The sequence below is a fragment of the Balaenoptera ricei genome, chromosome 13, assembly GCF_028023285.1.
Source record: "Balaenoptera ricei isolate mBalRic1 chromosome 13, mBalRic1.hap2, whole genome shotgun sequence".
Taxonomy (NCBI): Eukaryota; Metazoa; Chordata; class Mammalia; order Artiodactyla; family Balaenopteridae; genus Balaenoptera; species Balaenoptera ricei.
In genome coordinates, this window is record NC_082651.1 from 21,644,523 (window position 1) to 21,664,900 (window position 20,378).

The window sequence follows — 20,378 nt, forward strand, 5'->3', positions numbered from 1 at the left end:
GGACACTTCATCTACTTCCATGGTTTTAACTGCCACCTTCATCTTTGCTCCAAAATTTCTAATTTGAATACAAACAACTCAGAAGTCCAGACCTTATTCATAAATGTCTACTGAAAACTTGTGTCTTTAAGCTCTTCAAATTTAACATCACCCAAACCAAACATCAGCTTACTCCCAAACTATCTTTTACACCAGGAGGACAAATAATAAAAATCAGAGTTACCCTTGTCTTTGCCTTTGTCCTCTGTCTCTCACATCTAGATGGTTCCCAAGTCCTCTGAGTCCTATGTAATCAGTGCTATTTTCTCCATCCTTCCCGCCACCTCATACACCAGTCCTCCTCTAAGCACCATGGCAACTGTATTATTTGTTGGTCCCTAAATTTATAATCCTACTTTCATGCTTTCTCCTTAGCCTGGAATGCTATTTCCTGATTTTTCTTTATGAGAAATTTCTACATGTTTTTCAAGTTCGCATTCAAATGTGAATCTTCTAGACCTTTTTCTACTTTTGTTTGACCTTAAATACCCTTTCATTGTTGCTATCTAGAACTCTTGTCTATACCTCTACTCTCTATCATATTCTTTAGTTATTTGTTTAAGGTCTGCCTTTCCTACTATACCATCAGATGTCCTAAGAGTAGAAACCATGTCTCACACATCGTGGTATTCTAAATAGGGTATCTTATCTAAGAAAGACAAGTTAAAAATTTTTTCAGCTAGATGTGAGTACAATAGTTAAATATCATTTTTAAAGTAAAATATTCCTTTTCATGATAACAAGAACACAATAAAAGTCTACTCTGTAATGTGTATTACCTTTCAGTTCATCTCTTGTGAAAAATATATGATTTAAAATTATGATGAGTAATTTCTACTTTCCAAATGGACAAAAATAAAACCACAAATAATTCTTTGACTTGCTAGCCTTATGTTTTTTTATTGAGATATAATTCACATGCCATAATGTTTGCCATTTTAAAGTGTACAATTCAGTGATTTTTTTTTTTACTACATGCACAACCAGTAGGTGTGACCATCACCACTACCTAATTCCAGAACTTTCATCACCCCAAAAGGAAAACTCATACCCGTTAGTATTCACTCACCACTCCTCCTCTCCCCAACCCTGGTAACCACTATCCTATTTTCTGTTTATATAGATTTGTCTATTCTGGACATTTTATTTAAATGGAATCATACAATATGTGATGTTTTGGTCCTGGCTTCTTTCAGTTAACATAATGTTTTCAAGGTTATTCATGTTTTCACATGTATTAGTACTTATTCCTATTTATGACTGAATATTACCCCAATGTATGGCTATACCAATTGTTTGTCCATTCTTCAACTGATGGCCATCACTTTGTTCCACTTTTTGGCTATAACAAATAACACTGCTATGAATGTTGGTGTACAGGGCTTTGTGTGGATTGATGTTTTCATTTCTCTTGGGTATATTCCTAGGAGTAGAATTGTTGGGTCATAGGCAACTCTGTTTGTGAGGAAATACCAAACTGTTTCCCAAGGAGGCTGTGCCATTTTACAGTTCCACCAGCAATCTATGAGGATTCCAATTTCTCCACATCCTCACCAACATTTGATAGGTCCCTCTTTTTTATTAGAACCAGCCTAGTGGGTATTTATAGCTATCTCATTGTGTTTTAGATTTGCATTTACCTAATAATTAATGATGCTGAGCACCTTTTCATGTGCTTATTTGCCATTTGTATATATTCTTTGGAGAAATATCTATTCGAATCCTCCTCCCAAGAAAAACTAGGAATTTGCCTTTTTATTATTAAATTGTAATAATTCTTTATATATTTTAGATACTACACTGTCATCAGATATATGATTGTAAACATTTTCTCCCATTCTGTGGGCTGTCTTTTTACTTTCTTGATGGTGCCTTTTGATACACAAAAGTTTTTTATTTTGATGAAGTCCAATTTATCTGTTTTTTCTCTTTTGTGTCATATCTAAGAATCCATTGCTTGATCCAAGGTCATCAAGATTTACACCAACTTTTCTTCTGAGAGTTTTATAAGTAGCTCTTACATTTAGGTCTATGATGCATTTTAAGTTACTTTTTCTGTATGAGGTGAGATTGGGTCCAAATTCATCCTTTTGCTTGTAAATATTCAGTTGTCACAGAACCATTTGTTGAAAAGACTACTTTTCTTCCAATTGCACTGTCTTGTCACCCTTGTTGAAAACTAAGTTGGCTATGAAAGTATGGGGGTTTTTTTCCTGCCTTTTTTTTTTTTTAATTTATTTATTTATTTATTTATTTATTTATGGCTGTGTTGGGTCTTCATTTCTGTGCAAGGGCTTTCTCTAGTTGCGGCAAGTGGGGCCCACTCTTCATCGCGGTGCACGGGCCTCTCATTATCGCGGCCTCTCTTGTTGCTGAGCACAGGCTCCAGACGCGCAGGCTCAGTAATTGTGGCTCACGGGCCTAGCTGCTCCGCGGCATGTGGGATCTTCCCAGACCAGGGCTCGAACCCGTGTCCCCTGCATTGGCAGGCAGACTCTCAACCACTGCGCCACCAGGGAAGCCCAAAGTATGGGTTTTTTATAGCTGTTTAATTCTATTCCATGGATCTACATGTCTATGCTTACACAAGCACCACTCAGTCTTGATTATTGTATAATAGTTTTATAGTAAGTTTTGAAACTGAGAAGTGTGAATCCTCAAATTCTTTTTTTTTTTTAAGTCTTTATTGAATTTGTTACAATCTTTTCTTCTGTTTTTATGTTTCCATTTTTTGGCCGTGAGGCATGTGGGATCTTAGCTCCCCGACCAGGGATCGAACCCACACCCCCTGCATTGGAAGGCGAAGTCTTAACCACTGGACCGCCAGGGAAGTCCCCTGAATCTTCAAATTTTGTTCTTCTTTTTAAAAACCATTTTTGGCTATTCTTGTTTCGTATTAATTTTAGGATTGTTTGTCAACTTCAGAAAAAAGGCAGCTGGGATTTTGATAGCAATAGCATTGACTCCGTATATTAATTGGGGAAATACCACCTTAACAATATTAAGTCTTCCCATCTGTGAACATGGATGTCTCCATTTATCTAGGTCTGCTTCAATTGCTTTCAATATTGGGGGGGAATTTTCAGCATACAAGTGTTTGATATTTTTATAGTACTAGATATTTGCAGTTTCTTGAATGAAAGGCAAAATAGTAACAGTTCGAGTTGTTTCATAATTATAATAAGAAGAGAAATGAAATCTGTTCAAAGTTAACACTCTAATAAAACTTTTAATGATATCACATATAATTTTGATATGAAATATTTTAAATACTCAAAAAGCAGTATTTTTGTATATTAACTTGTTTTAATTAAGAACAATTCTGCAACTGTAAGTTAGGACAAGCAAAAATAAAATGTAATATATCTGGATTTAAGAGATCAGCTATTCATAACAGCAATGGCAACAAAATTCTTTCCACAGGCAGCCAGGCATCAAGAAAATTTCCTCACATAAACAGATCTATCTCAAATTATTCAAGCAAGCTGGAACAGAAAACAGGTATATGCTGCTCATTGATATCTTTACTCAAACTTATGATATCAAGCACATTGTAACTTACACTTATTTGTATAATTCTTTAGGAAAAACAGAACTTTATAAAGTTAACCACATTTCTGAGAACTAGATTTAGTGATTCGGCATTAACACAAATATCTTACAATTCTATGAATCATTGTTTGCCACTTGCTACTAATTTCACATCCATATTCAATATTCTACAGAGAAAAACCACAGTTTTCAATATTAAATTTATATCATCTATTTACAGTATCTTAATGTGGATCATAGGATTTTAAGGTGATGGGTTTATGAACGATAAATCAATACTGATATGTATGCATAAGGCTTAGACCAGATGAATAATTACAATTCAAGGCAATTTGCCCATATTCTCAATTTGCAGAATCAGTGAAGCGTTTCCATTCAAAATAATAATTTTTCATGATAAAAGAAGATCATGAAAATAAAACCAAAGTTAAGCTTCCCCTCAGGTTTGAAAAAAGAAGATCTAGTGCCAAAAACTTAAATTCTAGGCAGGAACTGGAGACTTCCAAAGCTTCTTAGTGGTGCTAAACTGGCCACTGTCTTAGTATTTATGCATTTCTAAAAAAACAGTGCTGCCTGTAGGATGGAGATGGTATGTAACACAACAGCTTCAATAAGAAAGGGATGACAAAATAATATTTAAGGTATCAAATAGCCAAATAATAAAGTCATTAAGATAAACTTTTAAAGTTTATTGATATCATGAGCATTATCATAAGCATGTTATCACTGTCATCAGAACACTGCTCAATCAACTCAGTCCAAGATCTAGAGAAGACAAAGCCCATGCCTTTGAAGGGTTACACACAAAAATGTTCATAAAGACCTAGAAAAGTACTAAGTGAATATTTGGAAGTGAGTACATGAATCCGTGTATACACCGCATGTAGAGAAAGGCTCAAAACATACTGATATTGGTATAAATATAATAATATACTTGGGTTACTATGGAAGAAACAAATATTGAGAATAATTTTAAAAACAAAAAGGTGTGTTTAGACTACCGTATAATGTATTTCACATAGGAAGAATGACTCATTCATACTAAATCTAACAGAAGAAAAAATATTTTATTTAAAATTAGAAAAAAACTAACAGAAAAAATGAGTATTATATTATTATTTTCATATACATATTATTTGAACCATGAATTGTTATCATACCATATAAAGAGGTCATACAAACTGGTAAGAAAAACACAAGATAAAGAACAAAATTTTTGAATAAAGTATTTCAACAAGGTGACTGGGTTTAAATCCAAATATAAAAATCAAAAGGAATAATTTCTACATCAGCAATACCCTTTTAAGAAATGTAAAAGAAAAGTAAACTTTTTCCCAACAGGAATAGAAACTACAAACAAGATGGTAATAAACTCAAGGGACTTCCCTGGTGGTCCAGTGGTTAAGACTCCGTGCTCCCAATGCAGGGCGCACAGGTTCCATCCCTGGTCAGGGAACTAGATTCCGCATGCCACAACTTAAGAGCCCGCATGCCGCAACTAAAGATCCCGCATGCCGCAATGAAGATCTTGCGTGTTGCAACTAAGACCTGGCACAGCCAAATAAATAAATTTTTTTTTTTAAAAGATGGTAATAAAAAAATAAATAAATAAATAAAAATAAATAAATAAATAAATAAAAATAAATAAATAAAAAGATGGTAATAAACTCACGATGAAAAGAGAAAGACTTTTACTAGGAAGAAAATTCATAATACTGAAGGGCACAAAAAATGGCTTTAATAAATGGAGAGACATGGCAATGGAAAGACTACGAGTTAGAAAGTTGTTATCCTTCCCTCAAATCATCTTAAATTAAATACCATACCAGTTAAAATACCAAAGGTGTTATTGATGAATTTGATAACCTCGTTATCATATCCTTCCGAAGAAATGGTACAAAAATAGATAAGGAACTTTGGAAAAAGAAAAACCATCACTTACTGTATATCACAGCATACTCTATAATAGTTAAAACAGTATAACAACAAATTTTTTATACCCAGAGAATAAGTCCTATAAATTAAAATAAGATAAATAATCCACTAGAAAAACATGGGCAGAGATGTGAACACACTCATGACAGCAGAGGCAAAACTTGGCCATTAGGCCAAAAAATCAAATGAAAAGATAATCAACCTTTCTAGAAATCAGAGATACAACCTCTATGACAAAGACATACCATTCTTACCTATTCAGTGGTAAACTTTTCCAAGTTTAAAATTATCATGTATTAGTAAAAGAGTAAGGACATATGCACGTTCATAGCTGCTGATGGAATATGAATTAGTACTACCATTTTGAAGAGTAATTAGGCATCAACTACTAAAATCTAAGATGCACATATCTCATGACCCAAAATTACAGTGATCAATCTACCTTTCAAAAAATATACTAATACATGTGGGCAAGAAACCAATGTAAGGATGTTCACCACAACATTGTTTGAAATAGCAAAATAGCAGGAACAAACTAAATGTCTATGAAAAGATAAGGATTAAATAAAGCATGGTATAATCACACTATAAAATAATAGGCAGCAGTGAAAATATAATGGTGATAACTCATGTTACCAGCTAAGCTGTATGTGAAATAAAAATGAGGTATACAATACCATGTTACCATTTAAGTAAATACTATATATATTGAAAATATTATATACATATATACACATTGACCATCTATATCTTTGAGGCACTCTCACAGTGCCCCCAAAGTCAACCTCAGCCCATATTTGAAGGCAGATCAATGCAAACATTTCACCTCTGTAGACAGCCAAAAACTAGAAACTTAAATTCCAATCAATGTAATATTACACAGAAATTAACATAAAGGAAGGTTTTTTTACTATCTCAGTAAATGCTTAGATATGTTTAGTTTAAAAAAATAGAACATAAAATTATATCTCAGCTTTGCTTTAAAAAGACCTCTACGTGACAAATTCAGATATAGTCAAAGGGGAAAAAAGCTCAAAATTCGCCAAATGTTCACTGGATAGACGGACTGCAGTAATTTTTATTTTCAAGTTTCTTTTTCTGGTTGCTTTCTAGATGTTCTACAATGGGCATGTATTGTTGAAGTGTCAAAGACAAAACATGTTCTTTCTGAAACAGTGTATCTTCTGTTATTGCATTCTTGAGATACCTTTATACGGAAAATGCCAAAATATTTCTCTACTCCCAGCCTATCACCTTCACTGCAGTCCCACTTTTCAGCTGCCCACTGAGCAGTTATCAGCATCCCAGCTTCAGTTATCCTGGATGTGACTTCACCTCTCCCACTGCTGTGCTCACTGATCCCATCTTCCTGCTGGCTCAGCCCTGTCCCAGTTCCCAGACCAAGGCAGGACTGAATTTACAAGTACTAATACAAGGTCATCCCCCCCTCCATCTCTCTCCCATCCTTTGTGAGAAAATGTTTCCAATTTGGGGTCTGCCTGGACTTTTGATGCACGCCCCTGAGAAGTCAGTACCACACTGTAATACACTTTGTATCATACTCTGGTATTAAACCATTCCGATACTTTTCACGTCTACTAGACTGTCAACTCACAGGGTCAAGTACTATATCTTACTCATATATGGATCCAGGGATGTGACCCCCAAAACAGCAATTTGAATAATTCGTAAGAAAGTATCTGATGAATGACTGCAACATGTGTTTAACCAGAAAACCTGTCTGATTTGTTCAAAGACAGAATGAGTTTGGAGACTTAATTCAATCAGCTAGTATTTATTAAGAAACTAATGGGGGCCCAGGATTATAACAGGGAAATATTAGAAAAAGCAAAGGTATGGCTCCTCTCCTTGACACAGAATCTAAAGTGGTTGACACCTTTAAAAAAACAGAAAATAATTACTGTTTTAGCTTCTGCCTTAACAAGCAAAACATGAAAATCTTCTTGCCTGAGGTCCTGATTTCACAGATGGGCAAACTGCAATCGAGTTTGCCTGCCTGGATTCCAGACTACTGCCAGCACTGACTTTTGCCTCCTGTCCCAACTCCATGGGCCCCAGTATGCCTAGCTCTGCTTGTCACTATGTGTATGCTTGCCCACTTTGAATGATCCCAGTGGATCTAGACTCCTCCTCCCTCCACCGGTTCATGCTGTGTGCTAGGATCTAAATGTTTCCCTTCCTCTTTTCCTAGGGTACCTCTGTCACCTGTTTCTGTATGCATTCCCACAATAACAAGCTGTGACTACAATCCTAGTTTTCTGCTTCAACCTCTTTCCCACAAGACTGACAACATCATGGCGGGCCTCTAAAACTGTAACAAACACTGCTGCTTGCTGACCCAACATTCATTTCCCTTTTTCTTAACTAAACTGCCATTTAGCTCAGCCATCCCCTTCACCTCCTCCACACAGCCAGGAGCTTCAGGGAAAGAGGACTTCATCCCAGCCCCAGCAGGTGGATTCCTCATTAGTCTAAATCTATCATGTATGGTATTCCTTTTCCCCTTACTGTTGACTGGATTGGGGATCCAGTGCTGGCCGGTGAGATCAGAGGTGAGGGAGAACTTTTGGCAAAAGTTTCCTCGTTTTTTCTGGAAGAGATACCACTGCTGCATGATGGTGTGCTCAGAACTGCAGCAGCCAAGATACCAATGCTGAGGATGAGGTCTAGACACAGAGGGATCAGAGAGAAGGGCAGAGAGGATATTGACCAAGGTCTAATACCTGGAGCCACCCAACCTCTGCATTTCTTGGCACTTTTACAAATCTTTTTGAATGCTTTCCCTTTCCTCTGCTGCCAGGTTACAGATAAGGGCATATTTCTAAATAAAATACATCAGCAGCTTTGTTTTCTACTTCAAAAAAGTAACTTTAAGATGGGGATTTGTCAGGTATTTGGGCTGTTTTTAGTTTGAAGCTATTATGAGAAAAGCTGCTATTAATTTTCATGTAAATGCCTTTGTGCGTGTTTTCATTTCACCTGGGAGTAGAATTTCGGGGTTATAGGTTAAGAGTATTTTTAACATTAAGAGAAAAATGTTTTCCAAAGTGTTACATTCCCACCAGCAACGTATGAGGGCTTCGCTTGCTTCACACCCTCTCCAAAGCTTGATATTGTCAGTCTTGTTAAATTTAGCCATTCTGGTGTTTGTACAGTGGTAACATATTGTGGCTTTTAAATTTCATTATTTGGGTAACTGATAGACTTAAATCACCTTTTCATGTGCTTACTGGTCACTGGTATCTCTTTTTTATGAAATATGTCTTCAGACATTCTGTTCATTTTTTTGGTTGGATTGTTTTATTGAGATGTAAGAGTTCTATATACAATTAGTCCATTTTCAGATATATAGAGATAGAAATAAAGATACATAGATCTAGCAAGTCTTGAGTCTTTTGAAGAACAAAAGTTTTTTTTTTTTTTAATTTTGATAAAGTCTAGTTTATGTTTTTCTTTTAACTTTATGATTAATGCTTTTGGGGCCCTATCCAAGACATCTTTACCTAACCCCAATTCACAAAGAGTTTCTCCTATAATTTCTTGTAGAAGTTTATATACTCTAAACCATAGACAAATCTCAAACACATTTATACTCAATGAAATAAGGAGACAAAAATGAGTACATATTCCATGATTCAATCTATATTCACTTTTGGAACAGGAAAAACTAATCTATAGAGACAAAAAGCAGATCAAGTGGAAGGGCATTTTTTAGAGCAATGGAAATATTCTACATCTCGATTGCAGTGGTGGTTACATAGGTATATTTATCAACACACAACAGTATTTAAAATGGATGTACTTTATTATATGTAAAACATACCTCAACAAATTTGATCATAAAAAATTTTAATGGGAATTTGGAGCTGGATTGGTTGAAAGACAGGTGACCACACAGTCCTATGGGATAGGATTTAGGGGATAAGACTTTGCTTGTGCCTGAGGCAAAAACATTAACCTTAGAGTATATGTAACTACTTAAATAAGTATTACCTAATTCTAAACTCATTAATGCCATATAGCGTTTCAAAGACAGTGGCATTACTCCAACAAGCCAAACATATACTGAGCTAGTCCCTATCCAGAGGTAGCAACTGACTTGTATCTCCAGTCCAGGAAGGAATTTTAAAAAGGAGAGAGAGGGAAGGATGGAGAGGTTAAGAAAGGGACAGATTTCTTAGTTCTTCCTTGGCCCAGAGACACTGTGAAGCTAAATCTGAAGTTTTCTTGGGAAAGGGAAAGCACTGGAGGTAAAGAGTTTTCTTGAGTAGCAACAATTTGTGTTTCAAAAAAAAAAAAGCAGGGGGAGTGACACAGTAAGAAATAAATCATTATGCCTTGAAATTTTAAGGGAAATTCACATATGGAATTATAGAATTTTATAGCTATAAGACACTATATCATCTGGTCTAAGTCACTTAAAATACAGATTAAATAAATAAGCCTTGGAGGGTTTGAGGCTTGTTTAGTCATATAATTAGTTAGCTGGTTGAAAATCTGGAGGAAAAACCCAGGTGTCCTGATTCCTGATTCAGTTTTGCTATGAAATTATACTTTCTAGCCCAATGCTGTGCATGGAGCAGACATTTAAAAATGCCTGTTGAATGAATTCATGTTAGGTAATATGATTTTAAAAATACATAGAAAGCATAAGTAAACAGAGGGATAAATTTAGACGCAGACATTTTTTCCCAGTGAATTCTGTATATACTTCTTTATGACATTTCTGCATTTTAGAGGGAAAAAGCAAGCGCATCTTGTGAAATTACTCTGGCAGATATCAATGCCTGAAGAAAAATATTGAGCACAAGTGGTAAACCCTCAAGAAATGTGGGACACCCTTTCTTAGAAATAGTTGAGGGCAATTAGCTCTTTCTGAGGTAGTTAAGGACACAATAAGAAATAAATCTACCTCCTCACTAAAAGATGCATCAATGATGTTTAACAACTGCCTCAGGCCCTACAAATTTAAGATAAAGTTGGAAGACTGGGATTCTCACCAAACTGTTGTCTAACCACAATTAAAATCAGATGGGAATGGGGACTTCCCTAGTGGTCCAGTGGTAAAGAATCCGCCTTCCAATGCAGGGGACGCGGGGTCCATCCCTGGTCAGGGAACTAAGATCCCACATGCCGCGGGGCAACTAAGCCCACGTGCCACAACTACTGAGCTCGCACGCCTCAACTAGAGCCTGCGTGCGGCAAACTACAGAGCCCACACACCCTGGAGCCTTCGCACCACAACTACAGAAGAGAAAACCCGCACCCCACAACTAGAGAGAAGCCCCCGGGCACCACAACGAAGAGCTCGCGCTCGGCAACGAAAGATCCTGAATGCCTCAACGGAGATCCCGCGTGCGTGCCGCAACTAAGACCTGACGCAGCCAAAAATAAATTAAATAAATAAATAATAAATAAATCTTTAAAAAAAAATCAGATGGGAATGAACCATACCCTTTATCTTAAAGCTCAAGGCCCATAAGGTAGAAGCAAGATAGAAACAAAATGATACACGGAAAACACCAAGATTGCTCTGCAATGTACCAGGGAAACTGCAGATTTAGAAACAACTTGCTGACAGCCCCTCCCACAGGCACATTGAGGGACTAAAATGACTGATAGGGAGCTTTGGATGTCACAGGCCGACCCCATGTTACATAAGAAAACCGGCTCCTGGGTGAAGAGGCATAAAGGCCAGCTGAAACTGCTGGGCAGAGAACTCCTGAAACTTACATGAAATCTACACTTACTTTTCATCCCTCATTTCTGAGCCCTCTTGCCCTCTTGCTCCCTACTTCCAAAATAAATACTCCACTCAAAAGCTGATGGAGACACAGATCTGAGCTTTGCCTCCTGTCTCCTTGCTTGGCCACCCTGCAATAAAGCCTTTTTTCTCTGTAAAAGACCAATGCCTCAGCATTGGTCTTTCTGTTGTGCACTGGGCAACGAGCCCACTTGCTCTGGTACAGGAACATCAATTCTCTGGTCTTTTAGGGAGTCGTTGTGGTTTCTGAGTAGGCTGTGGGAGAACTGGCATGCCCCCATTAAGAGTTCATGACTTTAGCTGTGAAATATCAAGGCGTCATAAAAAAAAAAAAGATATTGGATTTACTGCAGGTACGTAATGAACAATATGAGCCCAATTTACACATATGAGCATATTAAAAGTGTCCTATTAATTGAACAGGCAGTTATAAATTTTTCAGCTCAATAGATGAAACAAAATTAATTAATTTTATCTCATCCTTACTCCACAGTTCCCTGTTCTCTATAAGTTAAGGTCACCACCTTAACTTACAGAGAACACAGTTGCTTCTTTTTCACTCCCTTTAATGCACACTGTCTTCACATCTGAAAGATAACAGTCTGAGTTGTATACACAGATATGGCCTTTAAATAAGAAGGAATAAAAGCCCTATAAAATTAAGCTTTATAAGGTCAGACTATCACTTTTTTATAATGTGTTACAAGTAATGATCTCAAAGAGTTGTAGAATGCGTATTTGTGGTTGAGTTAGAATTCATCTCCAAGATAAAAATTCACTTATGAGGAAAATTAAAACATTTGAAAGTAGTTTGTCAAAAATCACTGGTGCTGTAACATGAAACTGACTAGACGTGATACATTTGAAAATGTTTTATTTAGATCCGCTGCATCTTTAAAACATCAGAATATTAAGAAAACTTCCAAAATGGAAAATAAAAATGCTACAGTCTATGGTGTTAAACTTCTAGCTTTTGGAAATATATTCACGTTTTTAGCTATATATCTTAACATAATATTCATGAGACTAATTTTGTATATATTAGAACTACAAAAAAAAATTATAAGAGTATTTTACTATTTTGGAGAAAGGAATGAAATTATGTCTATCTATTAAAAATGAATTAACATGAGCATTATAAACACTGAAACTTGTAACTTGCAGGTAAAATTTTCTGAAAATCCTTTTTTGATAGAATAATTCAAATCATTTATGCTTTTGGATACATGTTTTAGGGATATATATTTCAAAATAGTTAATAAACACCAGCCAAAAATAAAGGTGTGTCAACAGACGTAGCCAATAAGCAACTATCACCCCACACTCAGCAGATATTTAACTTGCTCAGTGTACAATCCCAGACAGACCCTCTGGTGTCATCACACCCTAGTCTCCCAGTAAACACTTGAAAGGGCATAACCCATTTGGAATCGTTAATAATCTTGAACACCAAAAAAAAGAAAGAGAAAAAAGGGCCTGTGGTAACAAGCAAAAGTCAACAACGAAGTAAAAATAAAGTTCCTGGAAATACAATTACCCTTACAATTACCAGCTTTATGTATGACAAAATAAATAATCATGGTTACTGTTCTCCAAGTATATATTCTGGAATATTCGTGCGTTAAGGCAAAACAAGAGAGACTTGTGATAATCATGATATTAAATCTTTGTTGTCTAGAAAGCTCAACTTTCTCTCTGCCTTGAAGTTTAAAGAAAAGAGAAAGAATACTCTGGGTCCTCATTGTGACACAGACCTTGAATTCTGCGTCTTGGTGTGGGGCTTTGCGTGAGACAAAGAACTCAAACAGGTCCTCTGGGTAGCTGCACATTCTGTGATAAAATGGATCCCACAATACAACAAGTTGTCTTGTCCCAAGTGATAGTGTAATTACTCTGACTGTATGTGTTTAATACCGTTTAATACACTCCTTAGTATTCAAGTAATTAGTCTTCCCAAACACACGTTGCTTCTTCCCTCTCTGCTTTTGTTCCAGCTGTGGTACCCACCCTGCATGAAATCCTTCCCAGGAATCTCTGTCCAAGCCCCAGTGCTACTCCTGAATATAATCTTTCTCTGGCTACATAAACAACCGTCCTCTTCAGAATCCCTCTAACTACTTGCTTTTCATTTCTTTCCAGTAAATAATCATATATTGTCTTGGATTATTTTTAAGCCATTTCTCCTAGTTATAATAATGCTTAAGACACACTGTGTTTATCCCAAGTACTGTGTTTAACACATTTAACTAACCCTTAAAGCAATCCTAAGAATCGGGGTCTACCATAATTCCCATTTTGTAAGTGAGGAGAAAGACTTAAATACTACGAAAGGGCATAACACTCTACTACTTAAGTAGAGCATGCACTAAAATTGAAAGCTCTCTCCAAAGATCTTGTTCTTTGCCACTGTGAAATATGACCTCACACAAATGCCTGTTCTCCTCAACTAGGCTGTAAGCTAAGGTTAAAGAGAGTGTCTTTGACATCTTTTGAATAGTGCATATACTTAGCTGAGGGTTGAGCAGGTTTTAAGAACTCTGAGAAAGGCACAGAGAATGTTCCAGAATATTTCCTACAAGGTCCACAAGATGTTGTACTGGGTCTTTGTCTGTACCATACATTCTTAACGGTCCAGTGAACCAAAGGCAGAAACCTCCAGAAATTAAATTCTTCAGAGGAAGTTGGTCTTTATCTGTAAACTGAATAATGATCAGAGTAGCAGGCTGCTTTTTGAAGATGCCAGTTCTTCTTCTGTTTCATATTTTATTCATTTTAACTCAACTCTCTCTCAAAATCTTGCTGTAAACAAATGTTTTCTATTTGTTAATAACCTCATAAGTTTTGTTTTCACTAAGTAGGTGAATGTTTACAAAGTAGACAAATAAACAGTATCTTTGTTTCCATAGTAAGCACAGCGTTAAAAACAGAGGCATACACCCACATCATTCTGTATATCAAAACTGCAATCAAGAAGAAGCAGGGCTGACTGAGGGGCTGCCTCTTCCCCACACTCACAACCATGAAGCTCCACAAAGAAAGAACAGGAGAGATGCTGGAAGGGGAAAAGTCATGTGAAAGTACATTAGGATAAAACTAACTTATTGTATTCATATATAATTACTATCAAAGTCTTTCACTAGCTTCATGGCATTCCAGGGAAATCAACAACAACAACAACAGAACACCCCTACCTACAACTGTGTCCGCTATTAAGTAATGTAACCACTCAAATCTGGACAGGGTTGATGGCAATTCTGCATTAGAATGTTGGTAACACTGACAATTCGACCAAGCTTCTGCCACATGGCTTCAGTCAGCCAAGCCATTTATGGAATTGCATTCCCATCAAGGGGAGTTGGGGCAGGGGGAAGATCCATCATTCCTAATATCACACACTTCCCAAAAACTGATGCAGATGATTAACTGTGTCAGCTTTTCATCAAATCAGCACTCAAACACTTCGGAAGGTAATTCACTTCATCTCAACTCCTACTTTACATTCCCGTAAAATGTGAAAGTGCATATTGCACTACTGGCATATAATAACTTAAAAGAAAAAAAAAATCAGTAATTTGCTCCACAGCATAGTTTCTTACTGGCAGCTTCACTGAATCCACCATTAATTTCAGTCCCTCCCCAGATACTCATTAAGCATAAAACATAGCTATTTATAAATATTAAGGGGTTTTTATATTTTTTTTTTATTTTTTATTTTTTAAAGAGAGTATAGATAGAACAAAATACAGGCTTATAAATATTCCATTTCTGAGTTATACTGTTTGTTGGACCTTTCTGAAATGATGAATATACTAAAAATTCTGAGACAGGGCTGTCCCGCCATGTATGAATAAACTTTCCGGCAACAATGCTTGCCAAAAGGAACATTGCCAAATCACTATTAATATATGTAATAGAAGGCATCAGAGTGTAAGCTAAAGAAAGCAAAGTAAAATATATCATTTGGTGAAAACAAGTGGTGCAAAACCAACTGAAATTTTAAATTGTTAATGATGGTCCCAGAGCTAATTTAACTTTTCCACTGGTGTAAACACAGACAAAATCACACAGTATGTTTCCAACAGCTTCACAATTTTTGTAACATAGATGAAAAAGGGTAAGAATATCTGCTAAAGGTGTAATGCAGCTAATGCTATCAAAATGGTATATTTCTAAGCCTGTGGAGTATAACCTCATTACTCCAAACTGTCCATTGTCCTCCTTTAGAAGTTAACTCATGATGAACAAAAGTGCATCTCTTCCACTCTTCTGCTCCCTGTTTTCCCAAATCAATCTACCCTAGTGTTTTGTATGCTGACCAAAACATTCCACAAATAATGCTGTGGTGCACACACATTAAAGTTTAGAGAGTTTCTGCCTCTGAAGTATAGATAGTGACAGAACCAAGGACACAAGGGTTCAATTCCAAGGCAAATATTAGGCGGGTGGTTTGAAAATATCAACCCAAAGAGGCCTAAGGGAAAAGGATACAAGCATCCACTGTCACCACCCTCCCCCTCCCCTCCCCTCTTCCTCTCTTGTTCTCTTTCTCTCTCCTCTTCCCTCCTTGTGGCTTCTCACACAGAGACAATCAAAGCCGGGAAAGCTGGATTTTAAATTAGTGAGACACACACTGGGAATATGTAATTCCCAGAAGAAAAAAGAAACTGCTACAGAGGGGAGTGGGGGGTTGTTGGCAACATGTCTAAGTGACAACCCTCCCCACCCCCACCCTAATACTGCAAAAATCCATAGATTCCTCCTCGACCGACCCTCTTCGCCTTCCAGTTCCCAGTACTCTATCCAACTTGACCCTTAACCCAAATAACATTGAAATCCACAGGGCATCCACTGTGCAAGAGTGTGTCTCTCAGTATATGTACCCAATTTTTTGGAAGCCCCTGAATCCGGACAGTTGTGCCAGGCAAGGGATCTCCCACCGGGGAAGGGGTGAAGAAAGGGGAAAAAAAGAGATGGGATCAAGAGGAAAGGGAGGCAGAGCCGCGCTCTAGGGCGAGTGGCTGCAAGGAAGACAGGGAAGAATGAAAGGGTGGGAAGGAAGTGGGGCTGGGAGAGAGGAAGAAAGGGATGAAAGAAAGGCTGGAAGGGAGAAAGGAGGGGAGAGGAGAGAGGGATGTTGGGAAGGATGAGGGCGGGAGGGTTGGGGAGCTGGGAGGGAGGGGAGGATGGAGAGGATGGGAGGGAGATAGGGAGGGAGGGAGGCAGGCAAGGATGGAGAATGCTCTGCCCGGGACTCACCTCTGTGGGTCGGTGGGAGTTTCTCGCCCTCCTCCTCTTTCTCGCCCGTTTCCAGCAACTGGAGGGGTAATCACAGAAGGGACTGGAGAGGCGGCGGCGGGGAAGAGGGCAGCAGCTGCTGCAGCCGCCTCTGGTCGAGGTGCGCTCCCTCCTGCTCCGCCCGCCAGCCCGGGTCTCCGCCTCACTCGGGGCTGGAAGCGAAGCCGCTCCCCCCTCCCCCCGCCCGCCCCTCGTCCTGCCCAAGCGCGAGCGGCAGCGGCCCAGATCGCCGCTAGGGGAAGAGGCCACTGCGCAGGCGCGGCCGCTTGCTCTCTCGCGCGCCCTCGCGGCCCCCCGGCTCCCGCGGCTCCGCGCTCCGCGGGGCTGGAGAAGGCACGGGGTGGGGGCCGCCTGCGCGCGCGGCCTTGGGAGCGCCGGCGGGGCGGGGAGGAGCTGGGGAGGCGAGGCCGGCCGCGCCGCAGGTGGGGGGAGGGGACGGTGGCGAAGGGGCACTGCCGAAGGGCGCAGGTGCCGTGTCCATGACAACCGCGTTACCCCGGGGCGGGGGACGCGGTGAGCCGCCCGAGGACCAGGGACAGACACCCGGTGCGGGAGAGGTCCTGGGGGAGAAGGGGACGAGGGTTGCAGAGCAGGATGAAAGGGAGAGCCCGAGAGGGCGCGTGGCAGGAGGAGGGCAGCGCCCCAGCGCAGCGAAGGTAGTGACTGACGCAGGAGGGAGGTTTGTTGGGATCTGGAGGACCAAGAGAAAGAGGATTGGACTTTAAAAAGGACTAGGAGAGGATGGAAGTGTTAAAACAAATGGCACAATTGCTCATTTCACATGCCTTTATTGAGTGCTGTCTCTGTAGAGGGCATTGTGGTTCTTTTATCGATTTAAAGAATATTACTGAGCCCTTAATTTGTACTAGGCACTCTACTTAGGCATTTTGAGATGTCCAGAAATGTTTAGTATACGGTGTTTGTCCTCGCGGAGGTTATACTTTAACTGAGGAACTTACACAGAGATTTCAGGGAGCAAGTGCTCTGCCTACCACTATCAACTGGGGCTTGATGGTGGTGGAATTAACTGTTACAGAAGTGCTAGAACGGAAAAAGGTGCACAGCTTTATCAAATATGAGAGGTAAGTTACACTTACCTTTGTTCTGCCACAGTGCCAAGTGACTTTTTAAATCAAGAGAGAAAAATAGAGACAAACAAACCTATGGCAGTTTGGTATAACACAAGTGATACTGCATTCACATGATGCAAACTGGCCTTCTCGCCTACAAGCATCAGTGTGTTTGTTCATGCCAACAGTTGCACGGATTTATATCACATGGTGCACACATTTTTTCCACTCCTTCTTCACTGGCAACGTCAGCTATGTTACATCCCTCCTTCATTCCCAAGCTGGTATCTGCTGCAATTGTTTTAAGATTGTGTCAAACCCATGTGACTTATTCTCTCCAGGCAATGACTTTAGACCACTATCTGTCCATTCCTCTATCTTTCCCGCCCAATATCTTTTTGCCTTTCTTTTTTAGTGACACCACCACTGTACCAAATTAAAAATCCCTGAGAGAATATGGACAGGAATCACCAGATGTAGGGTTAAGAAAAAAAAAAAAAAAAAAAAAAAAAAAAAAAACCCTTAGCCTAGAACGATGTTTCAGGACCATGGACAGTGCTGTCGCATGCTCCTCCCACCAAGCTTTATCCTTAGGCTCAGCCTATGGATTCAGGAGAAAGACGCTAAGAAGGTAGAGTGTGCTTCAAGAAGTAAATGCCGAGTACCAAATGATTTGTGACAAAAGATAGGAACAGAGTAGAAAAAGAGAAAAGCATACCGTGTACTGGAACAAGTAGAAAGCAAGTGGACCCAGATAGACTTTGAGTAAAGAATGGGTAAGATTGTGGGAGGCACCACAAGGCCCTAAAGTGGTAAGAGGGGGATAGTTTAGAGAGGGAGGTGCTTGAATAAAAATAGGAATACTTCATGCTACTGCTATACAGTATCTTCCTGGAGTCAGAGGACACCTCTGACTTCAAATGGTCCAAGAATGTGGAAAGGGGAAAAGTAGTTCCAGTTAAATGAGGTAGAATAATCTCTCAAGGATGTTTTGTTGTTGTTACTCTGATTTTTCATTCTCTAGTCCAGCTGGTAGGGGATAAACCAAAAAATACAAACCAAAGAGTTATCAGATCTCTCTTTAATGTTGGAGAGCATTCATTTATAGCTTTGTGCATCGTTTTAAATTAAGTTTAAATTTATAATTCTATGTTTTAATTGGCAGCAGACAGACAGGAGGAAAAAAAAAAAAAACCTAATGTAGACCAAGTGCTGTCTTGTCAAAATGAGATGTCCCTCGCTTTTGTCTTGTAGTGACTTTCAAAACTATTAGATATTATTGAGAGAACTTTAAAAGTCATTAAAATATTTACAGGGTTTTTGTCCATGCAATTGCTTTAAATTAGAGTTAGTAAAAATAATGGCATAAAAGCCATCCCTTATTTCTCAGACCCCTGGTCCCCTTACTCTTCCTTCAAAATGCACCAGACTGTTGTCTGTCAGTCAGATAATGATAAGAAATTACTCAGGCAATGCATTTAAGTCACCAGCAGGCAAATGACAGCTGAAATTTTTGTTCTCTGCCTCCAAAAACTTTGCTAACTCTTTAATATTTTGAATGAAGGGGAAACTCCAACCCCTGCCTACTTCATGGAAACATCCAAATTGAGTATTATTTTAGTTATATTTGTTTCTCTCAGATAACAGTCTAAACATCCTTGTATAAATAATGGCTATCATTTGATACTGAAAAGCTATCATTTTATTTGTCCCCATTCTAAACCAAGAGGAAATTTTTAAACTTTATTTCTTTTGTTTTGAGACTGCTTGTGACTCTGGCTGTTTTCAATTTTCTCGATTTAAGTATTGTCCTTCATTTCAATGACATAAACATATACAGCCCTAAGAAAAACAAGCAGTTTTTCCCTTGCCCCATTCATATTAAAGATTAATGCCAAGCTAAATAACAAACAAAAAGAGTACTGTTTAAAGTGCATTATTGTGTACAAATGGAAAAACATACTGTATGTAACTAGAATACTGTTTAACCTGCAGTGATATGACATCCAGATTTTTAGAATAGACTCCAAACCAATACTGGCAAATCCTAAGTAAAATTATCCCTAGTGCTTATACGTTTAAATATCAGGTCCCTACACACTGGGACCCTCATTCAGTCTGTCAGCTCCTGAAATATCTCTATCAAATCCTCCTGAGATATTCATTGTTTTTAATTGGAGTATAATCGATTTACAATGTTGTGTTAGTTTCTGCTGTACAACGAAGTGAATCAGCTATATGTATACATATATCCCTTCCTTCTTGGACCTCCCTCCCACCCACCTAGGTCATCGCAGAGCACTGAGCTGAACTCCCTGTGCTATACCACAGGTTCCCACTCGCTATCTGTTTTACACATGGTAGTGTATTTATGTCAAAACTAATCTCCCAATTCATCCCACCATCCCCTTCCCTTAGACTTTATATTTCATAACAGTTTTAGATGCACAGCAAAATTGAGCAGGGAATACAAAGAGTATCCATATATACCTCCTGCAACCACCCATGCAAAACTTCCCCCCACTACTAACACCTCGCCAGTGTTACATTTGTTAAAACCTATGAACCTACACTGACGCATAGCTATCACTCAAAGTCCATAGTTTACGCTAAGGTTCACTCTTGCTGAACTTTCTATATAGGTTTTGACAAATGTATAAATGACACGTATCCACCACTGTTTCATACATGATAATTTCACT

General features: G+C 38.5%; 1 protein-coding gene across 2 annotated transcripts in view; it reads right to left on the reverse strand.

The window, feature by feature from the left end:
• Window positions 1–16,724, reverse strand: part of CTNNA2 (catenin alpha 2) — a 1,194,816-nt gene extending 1,178,092 nt beyond the window's left edge. For both annotated transcript variants that reach the window (XM_059943640.1, XM_059943641.1), the window contains exon 1: window positions 16,568–16,724. The gene's annotated coding sequence lies outside the window, so the exon portion shown is untranslated. The remainder of the gene's footprint in view (window positions 1–16,567) is intronic.
• Window positions 16,725–20,378: the final 3,654 nt, after the last annotated feature.